We start from the raw sequence: 12,463 nt of genomic DNA, 5'->3' as shown, positions 1-12,463 counted from the left end.
TACTTGGATTGTATGATGTTTGTGCACTTCTTTTTCAGAAAAAAAGGTTCTCCAAATCAGGTATTCAAATATTTTGTGATCCAATGTAATTTCCTTTATTTGGCTTCAACAAAAAAAGTAATTTTACACTTATTAGAAACATCAACAATTACAGACCAACTCTAAATTACCTGCTTTCATTGAGAAGAAATCTATATATGGAAATTCAAGTCTAAAACTAAAGTTTAGACAAGGTGAAGAGTACCACAAACCAGGTCTAATCATCAACATGTAGAAGTAAGTGATTGGGTCTTATCACGTCAATTTTCCTGGGGTTCTCTGATGATAACAGTGACAACAGGGGTTGACAGGATTTCCTAGAGGTATGCACACTCACCTCTAAGCTGCCCAGCCTGGGTTTGAATTCCAAAACATTCATAAACTGTTATCCCGATGTTTCACAGGCAGGGTGATTCATCTACGTGTGTGCTGTCCCTCGGATGGACGTTAAACGGAAATCCCTTCTGCCAGCATTCGTTGGTGGATGTTAAAGAGCCTATGGTGTCCTTCATGAAGAATAGGCGAGCTATCACCGGCACTATTAACAAATTCCAAAATATTACCCTAACCTAGAGAGGGCACTACATCAGTGGCACAGCCGTGCCCTCAGCCAATGATGCTGCCCCGCAGCCTTGCTCTGCACACAAACGAAGAAGTGACAAAAGGACTCTATGCCAGGTCACAAAGATGTGTCATGCAAATACATTTGTGGGTGGGTGGGTGGAGGGACATGGATAGAAGGAGGAATTGAAGGACAAAATGACTGACAACTGAAGTGGAGTAAAATAATCAAAATTACTTTGAGTTAAATTATATTTCCTCTTGAAATATTCTTTATTTTAACTACGTGCCTAATTTGATTTGCTTTTACTTTTTACTTGCTGTTATACTATCATTATGTAGCCCTTTAAGTATTCTTCTTGAGTATGCATCACAATGCGGGGGGTAGCATCATTGGCTGAGGGCACAGCTGTGTCACTGATGCAGTGCCCTCCATAGGTTCGGGCAAGAATTTGGAATTTGTTAATGGTGCCAGCAATAGCCTGCCGACTCTTCACGAAGGACACCGTGAGATCTTTCATGTCCACCAACTAATGCCAGCAGATGGGACGCATAGTTTAACATCCAACTGAGGGACAGCGCACACATAGATGAATCGCTGTGCCTGTGAAACTCCAGGATGACAGTTTATAGCTTTGCCGAGATTCTAGCCCAGGCTAAACAGCTTAGAGGCGAGTGTGTGCACATCTAGGCCATCCTGCTAGCCCATCCTTCAGATATCTTTGTTCTACTATGCTGTCCATACATAAATAAATTTTCGCTCTTTTTTATGTTGACTTGCCACATTTGATCAGGACATTAAACTGATAGTGGAAGACAGATGCTTATATATCATTATTATTTTTCAAATAGCAAGGAGTACCTTTCCGTGTTTGAGAAAAGAGGTGTATGCAAAGTAGCAGGATGGTTACAGGTTACCAGCATGCTATAAAAGGACAAGTTCGAAGGGAATGGCACATAAATATCACTGTGACTAATTTGAGAATGCTAAGTCATGATGGTTTTCCTCTAAGTAAAATTCACGGTTCAAGATAGCTTTCAGTGCCCACTGTGGTCTGAGGATAGTCTGCAGTGGTGAAAATTATTCTACTCCTACAGTCTGGTGGCACTTGGCTAGTGCTTACCAGATGTTAAAAACTTAACCGTTTCCTTGATAACCTCCCCAAATCTAAACTCAATTCTCACCTTTGTTATTTCATATATCCTTTTTTTCTTGGCTGTGGAATTGTCTTCCCGACACTATTGTCTTGAGCTCTTGTCTCCAGAATTTCAAGTCTAATCACAGTCTCTCCCATTTATACCACTGAGCACCAATACACCAAGTGAGAGCATGTTCTCCCCTTCCTCTGCAATTTCCTTTTTTTGTGCTGTGATGCATCCATTGATATCCCACTGTTTTCACTTTGCACCATTTTCTATCAATACACTGCCTCTGCTGTTATGCTCATTAATGAGCCTCGATACTTGTATTAAAATAATCCCCAAAAAATTGTTGATCAATTTCGCTGAACTTGGTGGTGCAATGGTTAGAGCCTTCGCTCCAAGTCTGGGAGGGCGGTAGTTAAAACCCTGGGCAAGTTATACCAAAGACTTTAAAAATGGTAACTGCTGCTTCCTTCCATCATGTTCAACATTTAAAAGGAATTTGTAATTTGTTTATGGTGCCGTTGCTAGCTTGCCTACTCTTCATGAAGGACACTGTGGGGTCTTTTGCGTCCACCAACTAATACAGGCCAATGGGACATCAGTTTAACGTCTATTCAAGGGGCAGCACACGCATTAATGAATCACCTTGCTTGCGAAACAACAGGCTGACAGTTTTTAGCAGGGCCACGATTCAAAACACCTTAAAGGCAAGTTTGCAAATCTTTAGGGCGAGGCTATCCTGCCAGTATATGTATATGCATTTATTGTGTGTGTGTGTGTATATATATATATATATATATATATATATATATATATATATATATATATATATATATATATATATATATATATATATATATATATATATATATATATATATATATATATATATATATATATATATATATGTATATATATATATATATATATATATATATATATATATATACATATATACCTGGTGTTGGTGCAGTGGTTAGGGCAGCGGCTTGGGATCCAAAAGGTCCTGAGTTCAAGCCCCGTTGGGCCACTGAATTAATACACCAGGGGGTTGACTCAGCCTGTGATCCTTCCGAGGTCGGCGAAATGAGTACCAGTGTACTGGGCCGGTGTATACCCCAGTTAAAATAGATGTACCAGATCCCTGTGTCGCAAGAGGCGACCAGGGTTGCATCAGGAAGGGCATCCGGTGTAAAACATGTGCCAAATCACTATGCGGATCATATTGATGATCCGCTGTGGCGACCCCTAACGGGAGCAGCCGAAAGAAGAAGATATATATATATATATATATATATATATATATATATATATATATATATATATATATATATATATATATATATATATATATATATATATATATATATATATATATATATATATATATATATATATCCGCCATCCAGATACATCAAGGAAAGGCAGTGTGAGGGGATGGCAAGTTAAAACAGTATGAGGGGAGGATTCATCTGGCCATACTGACTGTCTGGACATGAGCGGTGGAGAGAGGGGGATGTAGGAGTGAGGAGGTGTGGAGACTGAGGAGGAGTGGGGGAGTGAAGAAGCAGGGGCAGAGAAGAAGGTTGGGGGAGTGAGAAGAGGTGGTGTGTATGGACGGTAGGGGGAAGGGAAGGCAGCATGAGGGTAGGGCAAGGGAAGGCAACATGAGCGGAGGGCAAGGGAAGGCAGCATGAGGGGAGGGCAAGGGAAGGCAGCATGAGGGGAGGGCAAGGGAAGGCAGCATGAGGGGAGGGCAAGGGAAGGCTGCGTGAGGGGAGTTCAAGGGAAGGCAGCATGAGGGGAAGGCATGGGAAGGCATCATGAGGAGATAGTCTGTCCAGACATAACCACTGTCCAGACACGTCTGGAGATAACCACCATCTGGCCATAACTACCGTTCAAATACATGTGTAGACAGACAGAGGGGGTGGGGGGGGGAAAAGAGAGAGAAAGAGAGAAAGAGAGAAAGAGAGAAAGAGAGAAAGAGAGAAAGAGAGAAAGAGAGAAAGAGAGAAAGAGAGAAAGAGAAAGAGAGAGAGAGAGAGATAGATATAGATGTGTGGAGTATACTGCACTGTATTAGGAGATGGAGCAAAGTTGGGACAAAGAGAGATGTGTGGGGTCGCAGGGGTAGGGAAGTTAGAGAACATGTTATACTTTATGAACAACACACACACACACACACACACACACACACACACACACACACACACACACACACACACACACACACACACACACACACACACACACACACACACACACACACACACACACACACACACACACACACACACAATTTTTTTGCCATTGCTTGTCAAGCCAGCTCTTTCTTATCAACCATTTTGTTGGAGTGCTTGCTTGAGTGCTTAAGCCGCATGTTCTCTACATTACCCACAGCCATGTCTGCCGAACCCGAAGCTGTTGCCATCAATTTCATCTGTCATTGCTCCTTGAAGTATTGGTTTATAGCTGGTATCTCTTTTTTTTTTAACAAAGCAACTCCTTTGGCCTCCTTTGTTTGCTTCACCTTCCTCTTTGAGCTCCCACGTGAAGCACTGCTGATCCATTTTTTTTATCTGCCAGTTAATTCCATTGGAAACTGCTCTCTGTCCACTGGCATTGCAGGTCATTTGCATATTGGAACGTGAATTTATAAAATGATTTTTTTTGCCAACCTTCTTGCGATTGTTTCATCTTTTAATTTCCATAAAATATTTTAAAAATAGCGTTACGTAATTTTTGAATGGGCCTTTGTTGGGGTTAAACAATCTGTGACCATGTGATGAATCAACTCGTTCAGATATACAGTAACCATGGCGGATGTTCACATTGATGAGAGGTATTGAGTTAATGTTTTCGTAATGCCTTAAATGTGCATTTTACGATTGGCCTGTTGCTGGATTTTGTCGCAGATTGTAACCACAGTGCAGTCATTATTGTTGTATAATCATGGTATTATCAAGTATTGTCTAGTTTCATACTGCCAATGAGACTCAACGGTCACACAGTGTTTGAGTGCAGAGAACCCCACAACATAATAAAGCCAAAACCAGCCCCGAAACACCCGAGCGGTAATTCGTAACTGGAAACAATATCATCGTGGTGGATCTGATATAGACATTTTGTGACAGCAAATGTATTTTTCCTTGGGGCCCCCATTGAGCTTGGGGCCCTGGGCATGGGCCCTATGTGCCTCTGCATTAATCTGCCCCTGCCTTGAAGGCATCTATAGTTCCAACCCTGGAGGCATTCACAGCTCCACCCCTCTCTCTTGCAGTCTCTCCCGGTGCCGCTGTAGATGTTTACAAAGGGGTTATATGCACAATTTCCTTAACCAGAATCCCTAATCAATTATTACCACGAATCACTCTCTGTATGGTGCACATTCAAACAAGACGATCCCGAAGCTGATATGTCCCTGTGTACTACATTGACATTGGCAAACTACTCGTACACGGATCATGCTATGCTATACATTTCTGCCTGCTCTGAGATAATATTTAACCCCGCTCCCCCCAAAAATGTAAATATATGTATATATATTTAAAAATACAAACATACATACATATGTACATACATACATACATACATACATACACACATACATACTGTTGTGGGCCGGGGGTCGTGTGAGAAGACCAAAAGGGGAAGAAATTATCTCGGCTCCCCACCAGACTCCCTGGAATTGTAGGCTGTCACACATGGATAATTCGGTGACGCGGAGGGTCGCTAACCGACCGTGGATGCCAATAACTCAACCGCCTGACCTATGGTCCACCCGTCAATGGGTTAACCGGGTTACCTCATTAATCACGTGATTTAATTACTGGGGAACATGCCCTCGGTATGCCTTGTCTGAACCAGATCACTCTACCAGACTGGATCGGATGCAGCCGAGCGACACTGCCAAGGACGTACCGGCTAAAAGGAACGGATCGTTGGGAATAAATTCCCGGCTAAGCTAGGATTCGGACCATGCTGGATCAAGGCAAGAAAAGAAAAAAACGAGCTGGGAACATTTCTAGGAATAATTTATTAACAAGCAGGTGAGGAAAAGTATGTGGCACAGGGAATAGGTTTATTGGGGTGTGTTGTGCAGGGAAAGAAAGAAATGTGAGAGGTGCGGCAATGTACAAGCAACTTACAAAAGCACACACAGAGCAGACGTAATGCGAAATAATAATAACAATAATAGTGATAATAATAATAATAATAATAATCTTCTGCAGTCTTACTTGTGTGGACAGGCGCCAGGACACACACACGCACACAAACATAGACACAGAAAACCCAACGAAGAGGAGGTACTGCAGCAAGACAGGAGAGGAGTTGCGGTTACGGTTTCTAGGTACCTTTGTATAATTGATTGCCCGAACGCACCACCGATATGTTTGGGGGGATGCTCCATGGTGTGGTACCCCCAGCCATCTGGCGTATCGTCTCTTGCTTTGTGGCAACTCTGGCAAAGCATCGTCCAGAGAATGCGACACAACCGTCGGCGTGTAGGAGGGGCTTGAGTTAGGAAGGTGGAGACGAGAGCGAGTGGACGAAGTGGTAAGTGGGACTAGGTGGGTTGGTGGAGTCAGCGTCTTGTGGGTGGGGAAGAGGAAGCGGAGTCCAGGTGACGACGGCAGGATGCAGAGTCGAGGCGATGATGACAGGAGGGGAAGTCAAAGTCCAGCTTGAGCGGGAAGTGAGGCAGGGCAGAGAGAGAGCGAAGGTGCCACTCGGTCCTTTCTCGGCCCCATGACGCGGAGCGGGGGGCCACCCCAAAACGCTGTGTCGTCACCTGAATCGGGTGCTCTGATTGGTCCCGACCCCCTGCGCAGCCCGGCTGTGATGGCCGGAAACCTCAACATTCCTTTTCCAGCAAGATGACCCAAAGCCACAAAAATATCCTGCTCTGACCTCACGACATGACACGAATCGCCCACACCAAACTCTGCACCATGAATTGCCTTGCACAAACCCCTGGGCCATGCCCTGACGACCGGCCAAGAGTGGCGTCGGTCATGCATGCCTACTCAGGCATCTTGACCAGCGCTGGTCAATCAATGTGCCTGTTCCGTGTGCGCCACGTGGCTCGAGCTGTAAAACATGCCTCTGCCGATCGCAGCTTAGCTGGCCGTAGAGGCGAGAAGATGTTTGCCGTCCGTGGGAAACATCCGCAGCCACCAGCGAGGACCGAAGGTATGATGTTATGGCGAACCCATGCATAGACAGTAAGATGTGTCCATTCGTGCTCTGCTCTGTATGATACAATGTGTCATGGGCGGTACATTCGTGCCCTGCTCTGTACGATAACAAAGTGTCACGAGTGGTACATTCGTGCCCTGCTCTGTACGATAACAAAGTCACGAGCAGTGCACAGGTCTGCCTTCGAGCACATTCCATACAGTGCGTGTAGATCCGCCATTACTCGTGTGGCCAGCGCTCGTGTTTGCCCGATTCTGCTATCGTGTGTGCGGGGCAAAACTCAATCGATATAATTAGTTCAGAAATGGGTTGAAAAGTCCGTGCCGCCCGTATCATGCACAACGTGGCATGGTTGTCGTTTTACAATTATCGGCCTCTGACGATGAAGCTATTTGCACCAAGCTACTAGCCACGCTCTCGCCGATATTGGGTCATTTGCTTCTGTGTTGTGAAAAACAACATCCATACAGCCTCTTTAGAGATATTCATTCGTATGCCTTTTCAATGCAACCAGCAATCTCCCCCCAGATCATTGGAAGCTCGAGTCGATCATCTCGAGCTGCCGAGCATATTGTATAACTCACCACAAAAGTTGGGTTGAGGGATCGCTGGAGGATGGGAGCTCTGTGCTGTCGATGCTCATGTGGTGTTTGAGTGCCCCTTTCTATTCACCTCCCCCATCTGCGCACATGCTGCACGTGTTGGCCTCCACGAGGACCCAAATTCAGATTTACCTCAAGAATAATCAGAAAAGAAGAGTAGGAATGAAGTTAGAAATTAAATGAAGAAGAAATGATGTAAGCAAACATAGCTATGAGATCCTCGCAACGCATGCCCCTGTTGTCCCGTTAGACAAAAGGGAAGGGACTATCTACACGTATATTAATGGAATAACTGTCTCGGGACCACTATATGTTGGATGCATGCAGTTACGAGAACCGCAACACACACACACACACACACACACACACACACACACACACACACACACGCACGCACGCACGCACGCACGCACGCACGCACGCACGCACGCACGCACGCACGCACGCACGCACGCACACACACACACGCACTGCTATCGGCATGCTTTTAGACCCCACAACAAGTCGTTAATGACAGCAGGATAAAAACATGGCAAGGTGATCATGATGTCATGGGCATGAATTGTGACATTGGGACAGTATGAATTCGGTAATATCTGAAGAGCTTCGATGCATCTCTGAGTGTCTTACTCTCCAGTAGTACAAGCACCACATTTTAACAATTTTGGTGGAAGGTTACAAATATGATTGGCTCAAATAATTTGATGTGCAAACACAGAACTTGTGACAATCACTGTTTCCATTGTTTCCGTATTATGCGAAAATATAATTCATGTCTCCATTATTATTCTATTTGCAAAACATCAAGGGCACACCTCGTTTCCATATCAGCCCCACTCTTCAGAAACCTTGCTCGTGCAGAATGTTCTCCAAACAAATGATATTCAAAGCCTTCTACAGCCGGAAATGTCTGCAGACTTTTACCAAATAAAACACCTTTGGGATGTCCTCGCCATAGCAATTCATCATTGCTCAAACTCCCTCCACTGCTGGACAAGTTGACAGTTTCTTTGGAAGATGAATGATACTGAGTTTTTCGAAAAATCATCAAAAGATTCATTCACACGATGAGGAAACAGTCCTTGGCTTGTGATGGCGTCAACTGTAGATTGACAGACTGTCATGCATGTGTTTTGTCTACATCCATTTAATGTTATCTATCAATTTACTTATCTTCAATCGAGTAACCCCATTTGCACCTTTAACTTAATCTAATTTAACATCCTCATCTATGTGTCACCAATTCACATATTTATTTTTGATTATTTTTCCACCTCTCCACTGATGAAGTTTTAGTACCCTACCGGTTTCACCACAGGCGACTATAGGTTTGCTCTCGTCTGCCCATGTGGCCGGCCCACCTATGGTTTTTCAGACTTTTTTCCCCCAATACCTTTTAACAAATTCAACTGAAACTTGGTACATGGCTTCATTATGATAAGTTACAGAAGAAGTTCGAGTTTCAGGGCGTTTTGTCAATTTTTCACATTTATGCCCTTTTGGACTTTGCAATACATGACCCTACAGATGTGATATTTTCAAAGCAATTCTCGCTCTTCTTCTATTATTGGCTTTTCTGGTATTGGAATTCCAGATAAGGCATTGTCATTGTGCACCATCTGTCCATCTGACCGTCCGTCCATCTCCTATTTCGACTTCTCCGGCCAAACGGCTGGGCCGATCTGGCTGAAATTTGGCAACAAGGTTCCACTCCTGACTGGTAATGGTGATTGCAAAGCTCATTTGAGTCACATGAATTTCAATAGGTCAAAATGGTGGACTTAGTAATCTTCTTCTCCAGACCAACCAGTAAGAATGCTCACAAGTTTTGGTTACAACATTAGGCCAGGGTAGGGATGTTAAATTGTTGAGGTTTTTAACATCCTTCAGAATAAACTTTGGAATATTCGGCCCACCTTTGAGCCATTTGGCCGGCCTTTGGAATAAACTCCCGTACTCTCTTCAATCACATTCTTCCCTCCAGCCTTCAAAACAGCTGTTCACCATGCCTCTTATCTTCCCCAATCCAAAAGCTCGATCTTTTCTACCCCTGTTAATCCACCCCAAACCGACCTCCTTTAAATTCCCTGCTTTTCTTCTTGAAAGTCCCTGTAATGTCCATATGTTTACCCCATGCTCCATGCCATATCCCTCTCCCTTCCACAGATCTCCTAATGTCTCTCTTCCCCACTGTTTTGTCTTTCCCTCTCCCATCCCCCTTGTCTCATGCCCCCCCCAGCTGTGCATTTTGTGTTAGCTCTTATACGAGCCTCGACAATCTATACAAAAAAGGTCATGCCGATCACGTGATTGGAAGTGTGTCAAAATGGCCGACTTTATACATTTGGGGGAAAATCGTGTAAATTCCTTCAAAAATATTCTTCTCTAGACCTATCAGTCAGAATGATACAAAATTTGGGTTACGAAATTAGGACAGGACCCATCACGGAAGGGTCCTGATGTTCAATTGTGGAGGTCATGCTGATCACGTGACCGGAAGTTTGTCAAAATAGATGTCGCATAAATTCCTTCAAATAGCTTCTTCTCCAGACCCACCATTCAGAATGTTACTAAATTTTGGTGACAACATTAGGCCAAGGTAGGGATGTTATATTTTGGAGGTCGTGCCAATCACATCACCAAAAGTGTGCCAAAATGGCGGAAGCAATCAATCATGAGAAAATCCGCAAATTTCTTCAAAAATCTTTTTCTGCAGACTCACCAGTCTGAATGGCACGAAATTTTGGTTGCAACATTAGGCCAGGGCCCAGATAAGCTCCAGGTCCAGTGGTCCTATTTATATTGCCAACTTCTTGTCATCAAAGTAACCTACTGATTTAGAGAAATATGTACCATGTGATCTTTAATGTCCAAAATTTAAATCTAGATGCAACAGCTTACTTTATGACCCCATCTGAAGGATGGCATAATTATCAGTGTGGCACCACATCAGGACAGCAGTTTCAGTCAGGTTAAACTCCACAGGAGAACAAATTTATGACCAGAAAGCTCATAAGACTACCAAGTGAGCTTCCCTGCACTCCCTCAGCCTGCATGTGCCCTTCCATGTAGATCTCTCATCCAGGTACGAAGCATGCTTGACTCAGCTTAACTTCGGTGATCTGACAAAATCTAGCGAATTCAAGCCAACTCTGATAGTAAAACAGATGCCTCATGTTAATTGTCGTCTTTTTGCTGAAATTGGATAAGAAAGATAATTTGTGAAGATATACAATTTTCAAACAAAGTCCAAATTAAAGAGTTTTCATTGAGGATGCAGATAAATAAATTGTTTATGCACACGTAGTAATTAATCTGCAAATCCAGAACATCATACATTATGGATACACGATGTGACTTCTCTCCCAGAGGCTTTTAAATTGCTGGATTCCCACGCTGCCTTTGGCTGGGCCACGAGACAACAACACCTCAATATATGTCAGTTCTGATTATCTGGATTTCGCTTTTTAATTACCCTTATTTTTCATAGTAGAGAGATTTTATGACAGCAAGATAAAATGTGCTCAATTTGGATGATATTCCCAAATTGCCTGGCATTAAAGGAATGTTTTGGCAATTTTTCAAAAATTTCCTTTACACAATGTAAAAAGGTGAATTCGGGTGTTACTCTTTTTATTACTTATTTCTTCTCGATGGCGAAACGCCTGTTCCAGAGTTTCTGCATGCGTATACTTCAAGTTCATGGCACTTAACAAAATATAGTTTTTCATCACTTCACTCTTTCGGCTGCTTCACAGTTTCAACATTTTCTTGTGTAATTTGTGAAATGGAGAAAAGTGTTGTGTCAGAAGCCCAAGTGTTTCAATGCCACCACAAAGTCACAGATTATTTGGTGATTTGTAAAAAAAAAACTTCACAAGAAGGCTCAGAAAAGAGTGAGGTGGTGGAGGGTTGGGACTGACAGTGGGGCAACAGTTGGGCACAATGAACAAATTAATGAATGGACAGGGAAAGAGAGCAGATGGGAAGAAGCACGGTAATCTGCATTTAAAGAGGGTTATGTTCGGGTCAGTAGGGGCAATAATTGTTGGAAGGTTGAAGGATGACACGAGATGGGGGTATACACTACCTGATTGAAGTGCTGGAGGGAAGAGTTGGATGGAACAATCTCACGAAGCTGGTTCAAAAGATGTGAGAAGTGAGGAACAAGAGAGTTGAAAAGCCCAACAGCCTGAATTTTGGAAAACTAATGAGGAGGGCGTTCTTGTAAGAAAGTGTACATCCTGGAATTGCTGAGGAGGGTCAGAGAGCAGAGAGAGCAAAGGGGACTATACTGGAGGAGAGGTGGTTAAAAAAATAATCAGAGAGGTCATTGACCATCCTGCAATGTAAAAAAAAAAACAGGCATTGTCCTTCAGCTTCATCACGGAAGATTACTATAAAATAGAGAGCATTATATTCCACACAATCTGGGAGAAACGTGTGATGCTGGAGCATCAGCTCATAGAGGAGAGACTCTACAGACAGCTTTACAGCTCAGCTCTACAGACAAAGACCTTGGAGGCTGCAAATAGTTCTAAATTTTCAAGGAAAGACTTGGAATGATTTGGGATACCCAATTGTTAGCTGGCTTTGCTGTATGGTCATCACAGGAGATTTCGTGCTTGACCTTAATGTTGAGAAGTCCAAGAGGCTGAACCTCTTCTAGTGGCATTTATTTTCACCATATGCTTTGAAAGCAAAGGTTAACCTGATGAGCCCCAATGCCTTGTGTCTAACCCAGTAGTTGTACTTGTATTACCCTGAATATGTTGTCCTTTTGTGACTTATTTGTGGTGTACACAGCCTTATTTTCTGTTATATACTTCAGAACACTTCATCAAGTACATATTACATATCCCAATGACTGATCTTTTGACCTCCTCCCCATTTCACCCACAAATAAGCCATAC

The 12,463-nt window shown here is 43.3% G+C and overlaps 1 protein-coding gene across 6 annotated transcripts in view; it reads left to right on the top strand.

Annotated features, from left to right (window-relative positions):
• LOC147035139 (myelin transcription factor 1-like protein) overlaps window positions 1-12,463 on the top strand; it is a 731,493-nt gene that overhangs the window by 398,683 nt on the left and 320,347 nt on the right. The window lies entirely within an intron of this gene.

Source organism: Eptatretus burgeri, chromosome 1 (genome assembly GCF_056783735.1).
Source record: "Eptatretus burgeri isolate ZD-2024b chromosome 1, Ebu_testis_v1, whole genome shotgun sequence".
NCBI lineage: Eukaryota > Metazoa > Chordata > Myxini > Myxiniformes > Myxinidae > Eptatretus > Eptatretus burgeri.
Note: the sequence above shows the minus strand (reverse complement) of the source record. Positions and strands in the feature narration are given on the sequence as shown.